Below are 11001 nucleotides of genomic sequence, written 5' to 3'. Positions count from 1 at the left end.
TGGAGACAAGGATTAGTGATATTGTAGTAGTTACAACACTGCTGACTGCGGACAGACATTAATTACCCGCTGGCTTGCTAGCCATGTCTTAAAGCATCTCTTCCTGAGGGCGCTCTGCATGACACGACGGGTGGGGGACCAGTATTTTTTAGAGGCGGTATAGTACCAAATATGATTCATTAATATTGCGGTACTGTACTGATACCGGTATACCGTACAACCTTAGTGTATATATATTAAAGATTGACCGATTATGTTTTTTTTTCAGGGCCGTTACCGATATTTGGAGCCGAAATTAATTTACAGTGAAAGTGACATATCGGCATCAAAATCTAGAATATTACTATTACAAACCCCAACACTTAACTTTGTTGACTGAAACTGAAATTAACTGAAACATGTTTTTTTGAAAAACAAAGTGCCGTGAGTTCAGTAGCTATCTTATGAAGTAAAAATAAATTGAATAAATAAATTGCTCCCTGAGGTTTTGAATCCCTAAAATAGTGAACTTTCCTGCCACACAAACAGACTGAAATAATATGTTATAATAGGTATCTTTTAATAACTGAAATTATTCCAGGATCACAAGTGTTGATATTGACTGACCGTTAACAGGCTGATATTATCCTTTTTTATAAAAATGGAAAAAGTTTTTAAGACATTGTCATGAAGCGACAATATGTACAAAACATAATGTAAAGTCCATCAAAAGCATTATTTATGTAGAAATATAGAGTACATTAACACCTTTATGAAGGCATGATGCTAACATGCGGTATCTACATTTTATATTTTGCATTATTAGGCAGCCTACACTCATATAGCAGCATAGGGCTGGGCGATGTATCGATATATTCGATATATCACGGGTTTGTCTCTGTGCGATTTAAAAAATAACTTTTTCGTGATATTCAAGTATACGTTCTTACGCAGTTGCTTTTATCTGCGGGCATTACACTATAGGCTCTTCCCACTCTGTTGTCTGTCCTTCTCACAGACAGCAACCGCACCTTCTTACATATGTCACATACTGTCACTTCATACGTCACATACGTATACGCCCTCGCGGAGCAGTGAGGTAGCAGCATGGGTAACGCTAGCTGTGATGCTAGCGGAGCCATGCGAGTGGTAATACGAGAGAAAGAAGGTGCGAGTCTGGTAACAAATGAAGGAAGAATTATTTCCCAAGAAAAACAGCAGGGGGTCCATCGTCTGGCGGTGGTTTGACTTCAAGTAGGAATATGTCGAACAGACAACCGTAATTTGTCAAGTGTGGTGCCAAAGCGTTGCTACAAAGTGTAGCATTACTGCTAATATGTAGCATCATTTGAAAAGTCACCTGCTAGAGAATGAAGTGTTTCCTCCGCTTGTCAACATCGCCCACAACATCATGCACAAAAGTTCACTTTATTTGTTTTAAACCATAGCAGTGGCGTTCTGTACAAAAAGTGCACTTTAATTCAGTGTTGTTTTGATATGTCATCTTAGTGACATCATGCACACAAGTGCACTCAGCTTGTTTTAAAATGTCTCTGACAATTTTGCACTTTCTGTTTTGGAAATGACATGAATGTATGTGCCACTGCTTAATAACTGTTTTAATGTAGACACATAGAATCATGCTACTAGTGTGATTATATGTATTGTTAATTCAAGGCTAAGGCAAAAATATCAAGATATATATCATGTATCGCGATATGGCCTAAAAATATTGAGATATTAAAAAAAGCCCATATCGCCCAGCCTTATAGCAGCGTATATAAAATATTTCACAAATACTTATCTCGCATGACAAACTGTGCTGTAAACTCTCTATCCCCTTTGTGTCCCTGCAAGAAAACTAGACTGAATTTAGTTTGACTTTTTTATAAAGTTTTTATTGTCTCTCAAACACACAAACATGCTTCTACTCTAAAGCACTGTAGTACGAGCTAGCATCTGCTGCTTATGTTTATGAAGTTTCTACGGTATTCAGCTCATAGTAACGTTACAAGCAGATGTGACATGTAAAGTACTGGGACGTTTATTACAATTTCGTAAAAGTTTCATGTGTTCATGTACCTTCAAGACATTGTGCACCCATCAGAGTTCTTTACACTTTTCTTTCCGCTGTGTGTTTGTGAATGAGGAGCCTGCAAAAGACCTCAACTTCTGATTGGCTCTGCCTCTTACCAGTGCGTGTTTGGCGTAACCAATCAAATGGGCAGGACAATGCTGGAGGCACCAGTGCGGCTGCATCTGAGCCAAAATAACCAGTTCTTTTTCATTTCAGGTCAACACACCACTGTATGGGCCACTGTACTAGGTTGATCTGTTTCAGGAGACAATGTAGCAAATTAATCACAACAACTCCGCCCTGCGGGCACAATCAGGGATTTTAATATACAGCTGTGCAATTACCTGTTCAGTCTCTTTTTCTCTGGGGCGCGAGTATGGTTTTCAGATAGAGACATGATTATGTGAAACTAGCAATAGTGGTACTAATATGCCTTCTTTATTCAGGAAGAGCTTGTTGCTGCTAAGTAGGAACAGATCATCGGATTGTTTTTGGAGATTATTTTTATTGTGTGGTGCGACGAAGAGCTATTTTTCCTGGAAAGGAAAAGTGCTACCTGATGTGGCCGAAATTGTTTGTTGCGGTAGGTGTCCCTGATGATGAAAGGGACACGCTGCTGCCTTGCATGGGTTTGATTCCCAGCCAATGTTGCAGCAAGAAAGAAGGGCATCCAATGTATAAACTAAGCTGAAAGCATTCATGCAATTGACTCACTGTTGCCAAACTGAGTTGGTGGGGCGGCGTGAGGCAAACTCTAAAACAAAACTAAAAACAACATACTTTTCGAGCTGAGAGTAATCACTGCAATCGTTAAGTCGTATGCTACCTGAGGCTTTATCCACATCTGTTTTTTTTCTCCGATTGACTGTCAGACCATGTCACAGGTTGGTGATAGCGACACTGTTCCCTCTCACTTACTTCATGTTGGCCAAGGCGAGCAGCAGGCAGAGGATGAGCTCAACACAGAGGCGACGTGTGGCTCGCTGCTGGTAGACTGAGAAAATTTGCAGCCGCAGGTACAGGCAATGCAAGATATCCTGCAGGAGCTTGTTAATGCTCAGCGCAAGGGCTGGGCGGTATTCTGGTACTATGGACTATTCCGGTATATTTTACAAAAGCGGGTATGTATTGATACAATACCGCCATACCGATATATGTAATTCTTGATGTTTTGACACTGAAGCCTTTCTGCCCATTGTGTTTGCGCTGGGTGCTGTCCCGCCTCGTCCACGTATGGGGGTGCAAGAGCCGGGCTCACTTGACACATACTCCATTACGTGGAGTGTGTAAAGCATATGCCAACCTTCCCCTTATTGCCTGGAAATGACCTATTTTGTCCTCATTTCAATGCATCTGGCCTATCACGGTTTTCCCCAGAATTTGCTTCCATCCATCCATCTACCTTCTTCCACTTATCTAAGGTCAGCGTGTGGAAGCAGCAGCCTAAGCAGAGAAGCTCAGAGTTCCTTCCCTTTAGCCACCTCCCGGGGGATCCCAAGGCGTTCCCAGGCCAGCTGGGAGACATGGTCTCCCCAATGTGTCCTGGGTCTTCCCTGTAGCCTCCTACCGGTCGGACGTGCCCTAAACACCCCCCTCGGGAGGCGTCTGGGGTCTTCTGGGTCATCTGAGTCTTTTCGATGTGGAGGAGCAGCAGCTTTACTCTGCGCTCCTCCCGGATGACAGATCTTCTCACCCTATCTTTAAGGGAGAGCCCGGCCAGCGGACAGTATAAACTAATTTTGGTCGCTTGTACTCGTGATCTTGTCCTTTCGGTTATAACCCCAAAGCTCATGACCATGGGTGAGGTTTGTAACGTTGGTTGACCGGTAAATTGAGAGCTTTGCCTTCCGTCTCAGGTCCTTTCGCACCATAACAGATCTAAACAGGGTCCGCATCACTGCCGACGCCATACTGACCCGCCTGTTGATCTCACCACCCACTTTTTCCTAACTCGTGAACAAGACTCCGAGGTACTTGAACGCCTCCAATTGTTGCAAGATCTCCTCCCCAACCCGTAGATGGTACTCCATCTTTTTCTGGGCAAAAACCACGGACTCAGACGGGGAGGTGCTGATTCTCATCCCAGTCGCTTCACACTCTACTGCGAACCGATCCAGTGAAAGCTGAAGACCCTGGCCTGATGGAACCATCAGGACCACGTCTGCAAAAATTAAAGACCTAATCCTACAGCCACCAAACTGTCCCCCTCTACGCCCTGACTGTGCCTGGAAATTCTGAGGTACTCTGAGCTGCTGTTTGGTGCGTAAGCTCAAAAATCACTGCTCTTGGGTACTGAATGCATTGGAGTCATAGTACAGAAGCCAGACCTGAAACAGAACACCACCGTTTTCCAGAATCATTCCTACCCTCCTAAGCAACATAACAGATTAAGATATCAGTTCTTTGTGGCAGAGGTCATGGCCCTTCTGCAGAAGGGGACAATAACACCTGTCCCAAGCGAGTTGGCCAAGGGGTTTATTCGACCGAATTCCTGGTTGCAAAGAAAAACTATCTCAAACCTAAACGGTTAACAACTTTCTGAAACGCCTGCCCTTCTATATGCTTTTGCCTGTTACGCCTTCTGTCATGGGAACTGAGTCCCTGCAGTGAATCTGCAAGAGACACACTTTCATGTTCGTGAAGGTGCGTACGAGTACATTTTCCTCCCGTTCTGCGGTCACTGGCCACGTACACCTTCACTAAGTGCATGGAGGTGGCACTGGCCGCTCTCTGTCGCCAGGGTATTCATATCTTGAATTACCCGGACTATTGGTTGGTTTGCTCCCCAACAGAACAACAAGCTCGGCTCGACATCTTCGCAGTGTTGAAGCACGTCAAAGACTTAGGGCTGGCCTTGAACAGGGAGAAGAGTTGCCTTACTCCATCCAAGACAGTGGAATATCTGAGGTTGGTTAAACATTCAACCTCAAGGAAAATGACTTTACTTTGAAGAGGACAGGGGTGCTGATGGATAGCTTGTCACATTAAACTGTGGGCAAACACATACCAAGTGAAGCATGGCCGCAGGCTGTTTGGCCTCATGGCAGCAGCATCCCAATTGGTGTACCTGGGGTTGCGTTGTATGCAACCGCTGCAGTGTTTGCTTGTCAGGTACATTGTGAGCTTCCATGCGGATGGCCTCAGGGTTATCCCCGTGTCTATAATTTGCCTCCAAAAATTGCATGGTGGACTACGGCCCTGGGCCTCAGTGTGATCAAAAGGGTGACCGTCATACGGATGCCTCAGAAGCACGCTTGAGGGCTCTATGGGAGCACCATGCGGCCTGGGGCCGGTTGGGTCCCCTTTGGAGGGGGGCTCACAACAACCTGCTCGAACTGGTAGTGTATCAGGCCTCGGTGTATTTCTGTTCCGTGATTTGGGGATGCATGTGCTGGTTCGAACTGTCAATTCAAACGTTCGTTGACTACATTATCCTTCAGGTAGGTCTGCGGTCTCTGCACGACCTGGCACACAAACTTCCCCTCTGGGCTCATGCTCAGGGTGTGTCCCTGAAAGCCATATACTTGTTGGGGTAGGTGAATGTGGCAGCAAATCTCCTGTCCAGGGTAGTGGCAACTTCACCCGCAGATTGTGCAGGGCAGGTAAGGCATTTGGTCTGGATTCAGAGCCCGCCCTATAGCTTGAATCCTGCTGTTATTGCTACCCTACATGCAGCAAGAGCTCCCTCTGCTAGGGTAATAATATATGCTGGCTGATTGAAACATTTTTTCCAGTTGTGGGCAGGAAAGAGCTAGTACCAGGTTTCCTGAGGGACATAAGGGGTTCTCTTAATTTTAAGGACACTGCTGGAGAAAGGGCTGACATAATTCACCTTGAAGGGCTACGTGGCTGCCATATCTGACCATCACAGCCCTATTGAGGGTAGGACAGTGGACTCACAGCCCTTTTTTATACGGCCACCAAAATCCCACGTGGTCCCATCATGGGATTTAACAGTTGATTCTGTCTGAGCCTCCTTTTGAGTCTTTAGCCAAATTGGGGCTGGAGCTCCTTTCCCTCAACACAGCCTTTTTCCTTGCCATGGCTTTAGCTAAGTGGGTCTCTGCACTGCATCACCCTGTCTGTGCATCTGTCTGAGATCAGGAGGAGAAGGCTCTGCCATCTCTTTCCTGCTTAATTCATCATTTTACAGAAGGTATTCCCTTGCTCTTTTGTGTTGAGGCCCTTGGTTCTAGAGCCCTTTCATCCTCTTCATTAATCTGCAAAGGCAGCCCAGTTGCACTTAGTCTGTCTGGTCTGGTCCCTAGGGTTGTACATTCATTGCACATGTTCTGTTAGACAGACTGATCAGCTTGTAAGAAGAGAAAGGAAAACATAAAAGTTAAATGTCCAAGCAGGGTTGGTTATCAACGCTATAACTCTGGCTTATTCTGCTGCTGAGGTCCCTCCATCTAGGGTGGCGTGGTGGCTGCCTGTTGGGCTGTCTTGGAGGACATTTTTTGCGGCAGCTAGTTAGGCCTCTCCTGAGACCTTTGCTAGTTTTTCTAGGCTAAATGTTGCTTCATCAATGGCGTCTGCCGTTCTGGAAGCAGGCCAGTATAACGTGCTGTCCCTGCCATGCTGGACTGTGGCTTCAGGCAAGGAAAGTGTATGTGGTCCCTGCCGAGCTGGATCACAGCTTCAGGGTTAGTATTCACCAGGTGGTTGTGTTTCATTAATAAGGAGGTTTTGTTTATGTTGACCCTTTTCCTCAGTTGAAAATTATTTCTCTCACAAAATGTAGCCTTCATTGGCCTTTGACTGCTTAATCACAACCTGAGGCTTTCATCAATAAACTATGTTTTGGACCGAACTCATGTTCTGAGGGTTTTTGGCCTCGCTTCACTTCCTGCCCGACCTTATTTGGTACACTCTTGACCCGCACGATGGCGTGTTGACCAGATATGAAATAGAACGAATGGTTATGGTACGTAACCGTGGTTCTATGAAGTTTGTCATTCAGGAGGCTGGTTCGGTCTAAGTCGGAGAAGAGACGAAACAGACAATTGCACAACTGTGTATATAGGCTCTTATTTGGGCTGATTTGGAGGTGTTAATGTGATTAATTTGCTACTTTGTCTCCTGAAACAGCTTACCCTCGTAGAGAGTGCCGCATAAGGTCGGCGTGTTGACCTTAATTCTTACTTTCCATAACAATTAGTTTTAAATGGGCCCGTTGTGAAAAAAAGGCTTTTGCTCAATTATTATTACACTTAAAGTTATAGACTAGAATGGACTTTATTGTCCATATATTTGCATATAACGAGATTAGACTCCAACTTAAGGTGCGGTAGTGGGAACAAATATGGGGTAAAATAAATAATACAAGAGGTAATAAAGTAAAAAACTAACAATTGAAATAAACAGGCTACTATCCAATAAAAATAATAAGCGATCCTGTACAATATACAAAACACTATAGAAATACAAAATACTGTACAATATACAGAACGAGACAAGAGTACCGAATTAATAAATAACAATCAGTGTCGGACGTATTGCACTCGAAGGGTAGTATTGCACAGTAGGGTATTAGGGCAGGATATTGTATAGGGATGAATTATTATTATTATTATAAGTTAGAATTCAACATGGTGACAGCTCTGGGAAAGAAGCTGTCTCCTAGCCTGTTTGTTCTGGCTCTGATGCACCTGTAGCGCCTGCCTGATGGTAGCAGGTCGAACAGGTGGAAGCCAGGGTGTGTGCTGTTTTTGGTGATGTTTTTTGCTTTCTTGAGGCAACAGGAGTTGTGTAGATCCTTCAGGGAGGGCAGGGGGCAGCCAAGGATTTTTTTGTTGACTTTATGACCCTCTAAATCGCCTGTTTGTCTGCTTCAGTGCAGCTGGCGTACCACATTGTTATGCAGTACGTCAGCAGGCTCTCGACAGCCGAGCGATAGAAGGTCAGCATCAGCTGTCACTCCAGTCTGTTCTTCCTCAGCACCCTCAGGAAGTGGAGTCTTCGCTGGGCCTTCCGGATGACCGCAGTTGTATTTTGGGTCCAGGACAGGTCAGCAGATATGAGGGTGCCGAGAAATTTGAAGGAGTTGACTCTCTCCACCTCCTCGCCGTTGATGTAGAGGGGAGCGGGGCCTGCAGTGTTTTTCCTGAAGTCAAAGATGAGTTCCTTGGTTTTTGTGGTGTTCAGTGCCAGATTATTCACTGAACACCACGCTCATAGTTTCAGGACCTCATCTCTTTATGCAGACTCATCCCCCCTGAAATGGGACCCACCATCGTGTCATCGGCAAACTTGATTATGGTGTTCGAGTGGGCTGGACTACAGTCATGGGTGTAGAGGGAATACAGGAAAGGGGTCAGCACACAGCCATGTGGAGAGCCGATGCTGAGTGTGCGGGGGGAGGAGAGATGGGGGTCAAGTTTTACTGTCTGGGGTCGGTTGGTCAGGAAGTTCTTAATCCAAAGACAGGTGGGTATACTAATGGTGGTAGAGATAACTATTATTTATTATCAATGATATATCTATACAGTAGAGATGTCCGATAATGGCTTTTTTGCCAATATCCGATATTCCGATATTGTCCAACTCTTAATTACTGATTCCGATATCAACCGATACCGATATATACAGTCGTGGAATTAACACATTGTTATGCTTAATTCTGTTGTGATACCCCGCTGGATGCATTAACCAATGTAACAAGGTTTTCCAAAATAAATCAACTCAGGTTATGGAAAAAAATGCCAACATGGCACTGGCATATTTATTATTGAAGTCACAAATTGCATTATTTTTTTTAACATGCCTCAAAACAGCAGCTTGGAATTTGGGACATGCGCTTTCTGAGAAAGCATGAGGGGGTTGGAGGGGGCGGGGTTGAGGTGAGGGGTAGAGGGGAAGCGGGGGATGTATGTTGTAGCGTCCCGGAAGAGTTAGTGCTCCAAGGGGTTCTGGGTATTTGTTCTGTTGTGTTTATGTTGTGTTACTTTAAAGATGTTCTCCGAAATGTGTTTGTCGTTCTTGTTTGGTGTGGGTTCACAGTGTGGTGCATATTTGTAACAGTGTTAAAGTTGTTTATACGGCCACCTTCAGTGCGACTTGTATGGCTGTTGACCAAGTATGGATGCATTCACATGTGTGTGTGTGTGTGTGTGTGTGTGTGTGTGAGAAAAGCCGTAGATATGATGTGATTGGGCCGGCACGCAAAGGCAGTGCCTTTAAGGTTTATTGGCGCTCTGTACTTCGGTGTACCGCTCCATACAGCTGCGTTTTAAAAAGTCATACATTTTACTTTTTGAAACCAATACCGATTATTTCCGATATTACATTTTAAAGCATTTATTGGACGATAATATCGTCTGTCCGATATTATCGGACATCTCTACTATACCGTATGCATTTTATAAGGGCAGATACTGATGTAAGTCAAAATGCCAAATATCGGTCAACCTCCAGTTTGTATGTGGTATGTATGCATGCATGTATATACAGTATATATGTATATATACATAATATATGTATATATATTAGGGCTGTCAAACGATTAAAATATTTATAAAGATTAATCGCATTTGTTTCATAGTTAACTCAGAATTAATTGCAGATCGGTATAATTTTTCATTAATAATAAGTGTACCCTAGACAGATAATTTTCAAGGGGGTAGGGATGATGCTCGTTAAGAATTTATCGGTCGATGCCATTATCGAATCCTCTTATCAAACCAATTCCTTATCGAATATCTTATCGAATCCAGATAAGTTGTTGTGTGTACACTGAGTTCCAAAAGCCGTAAATGTTATGTGTAGGGAGGATGTTTGATAAAAAAATGATCGAGTTCGAGCCCATTATCGAATCCTCTTATTGATCCAGTTCCTTATCGATTCTCTTATCGAATCCAGATAGGTTGTTGGATATGGAAAAAAACACACGGTATTTGGTTTAATAAAAGCTCACTTTTATTTTATAAGAAAAAAATAAATAAATAAATATTGACTGTATTTACCCCCATACAAAAATAAATAACTATTGACTGTTGTTAACCGAAATATATTAAGTGGGATTTTTCAGAAAAACAAATATACAGTAACACAAAAACAACCTGTCTCTGTGATCACTTTTAGTCCATCCATCTTCTTCCGCTTATCCGAGGTCGGGTCGCGGGGACAGCAGCCTAAGCAGGGAAGCCCAAACTTTCCTTTCCCCAGCCACTTCGTCCAGCTCTTCCCGGGGGATCCCAAGGCGTTTCCAGGCCAGCCGGGATACATTGTATTCCCAACGTGTCCTGGGTCTTCCCTCTGGCCTCCCTCCGGTTGGACGTGCCCTAAACACGTCTTTAAGGGAGACGTTCGGGTGGCATCCTGACCAGATGCCCGAACCACCTCATCTGGCTCCTCTCGATGTGGAGGAGCAGCGGCTTTACTTTGAGCTCCCCCCTTGATGGCAGGCTTCTCACCATATCGCTAAAGGAGAGCCCTGCCGCACGGCGGAGGAAACTCATTTCGGCCGCTTGTACCCGTGATCTTGCCCTTTCGGTCATAACCCAGAGCTTATGACCATAGGTGAGGATGGGAACGTAGATTGACCGGTAAATAGAGAGCTTTGCGTTTCAGCTCAGCTCCTTCTTCACCACAACAGATTGATACAGCGTCTGCCACACCGATCAGACAGTCCGATACCCCATACTCTCTGAGCACTCCCCACAGGACTTCCCGAAGAACACTGTCAAATGCCTTCTCCAAGTCCACAAAGCACATGTAGACTTGTTGGGCAAACTACCATGCACCCTCAAGGACCCTGCTGAGAGTATAAAGCTGGTCCACAGTTCCACGACCAGGATGAAAACCACACTGTTCCTCTTGAGTCTGAGGTTCAACTATCCGGCATAGCCTCCTCTCCAGTACATCTGAATAAACCTTACCGGGAAGGCTGAGGAGTGTGATCCCTCGATAGTTGGAACACACCCTTCGGTTCCCCTTCTTAAACA

The 11001-nt window shown here is 44.6% G+C and overlaps 1 protein-coding gene across 6 annotated transcripts in view; it reads left to right on the top strand.

Moving 5' to 3' along the window:
* The window catches only part of vrk2 (VRK serine/threonine kinase 2), a 111515-nt gene that overhangs the window by 22241 nt on the left and 78273 nt on the right, over window positions 1-11001 (top strand). The window lies entirely within an intron of this gene.

This window comes from Nerophis ophidion, linkage group LG09 (assembly GCF_033978795.1).
Source record: "Nerophis ophidion isolate RoL-2023_Sa linkage group LG09, RoL_Noph_v1.0, whole genome shotgun sequence".
In the NCBI taxonomy this organism is placed as follows: domain Eukaryota; kingdom Metazoa; phylum Chordata; class Actinopteri; order Syngnathiformes; family Syngnathidae; genus Nerophis; species Nerophis ophidion.
This window is presented reverse-complemented; position numbering and strand designations above follow the sequence as displayed.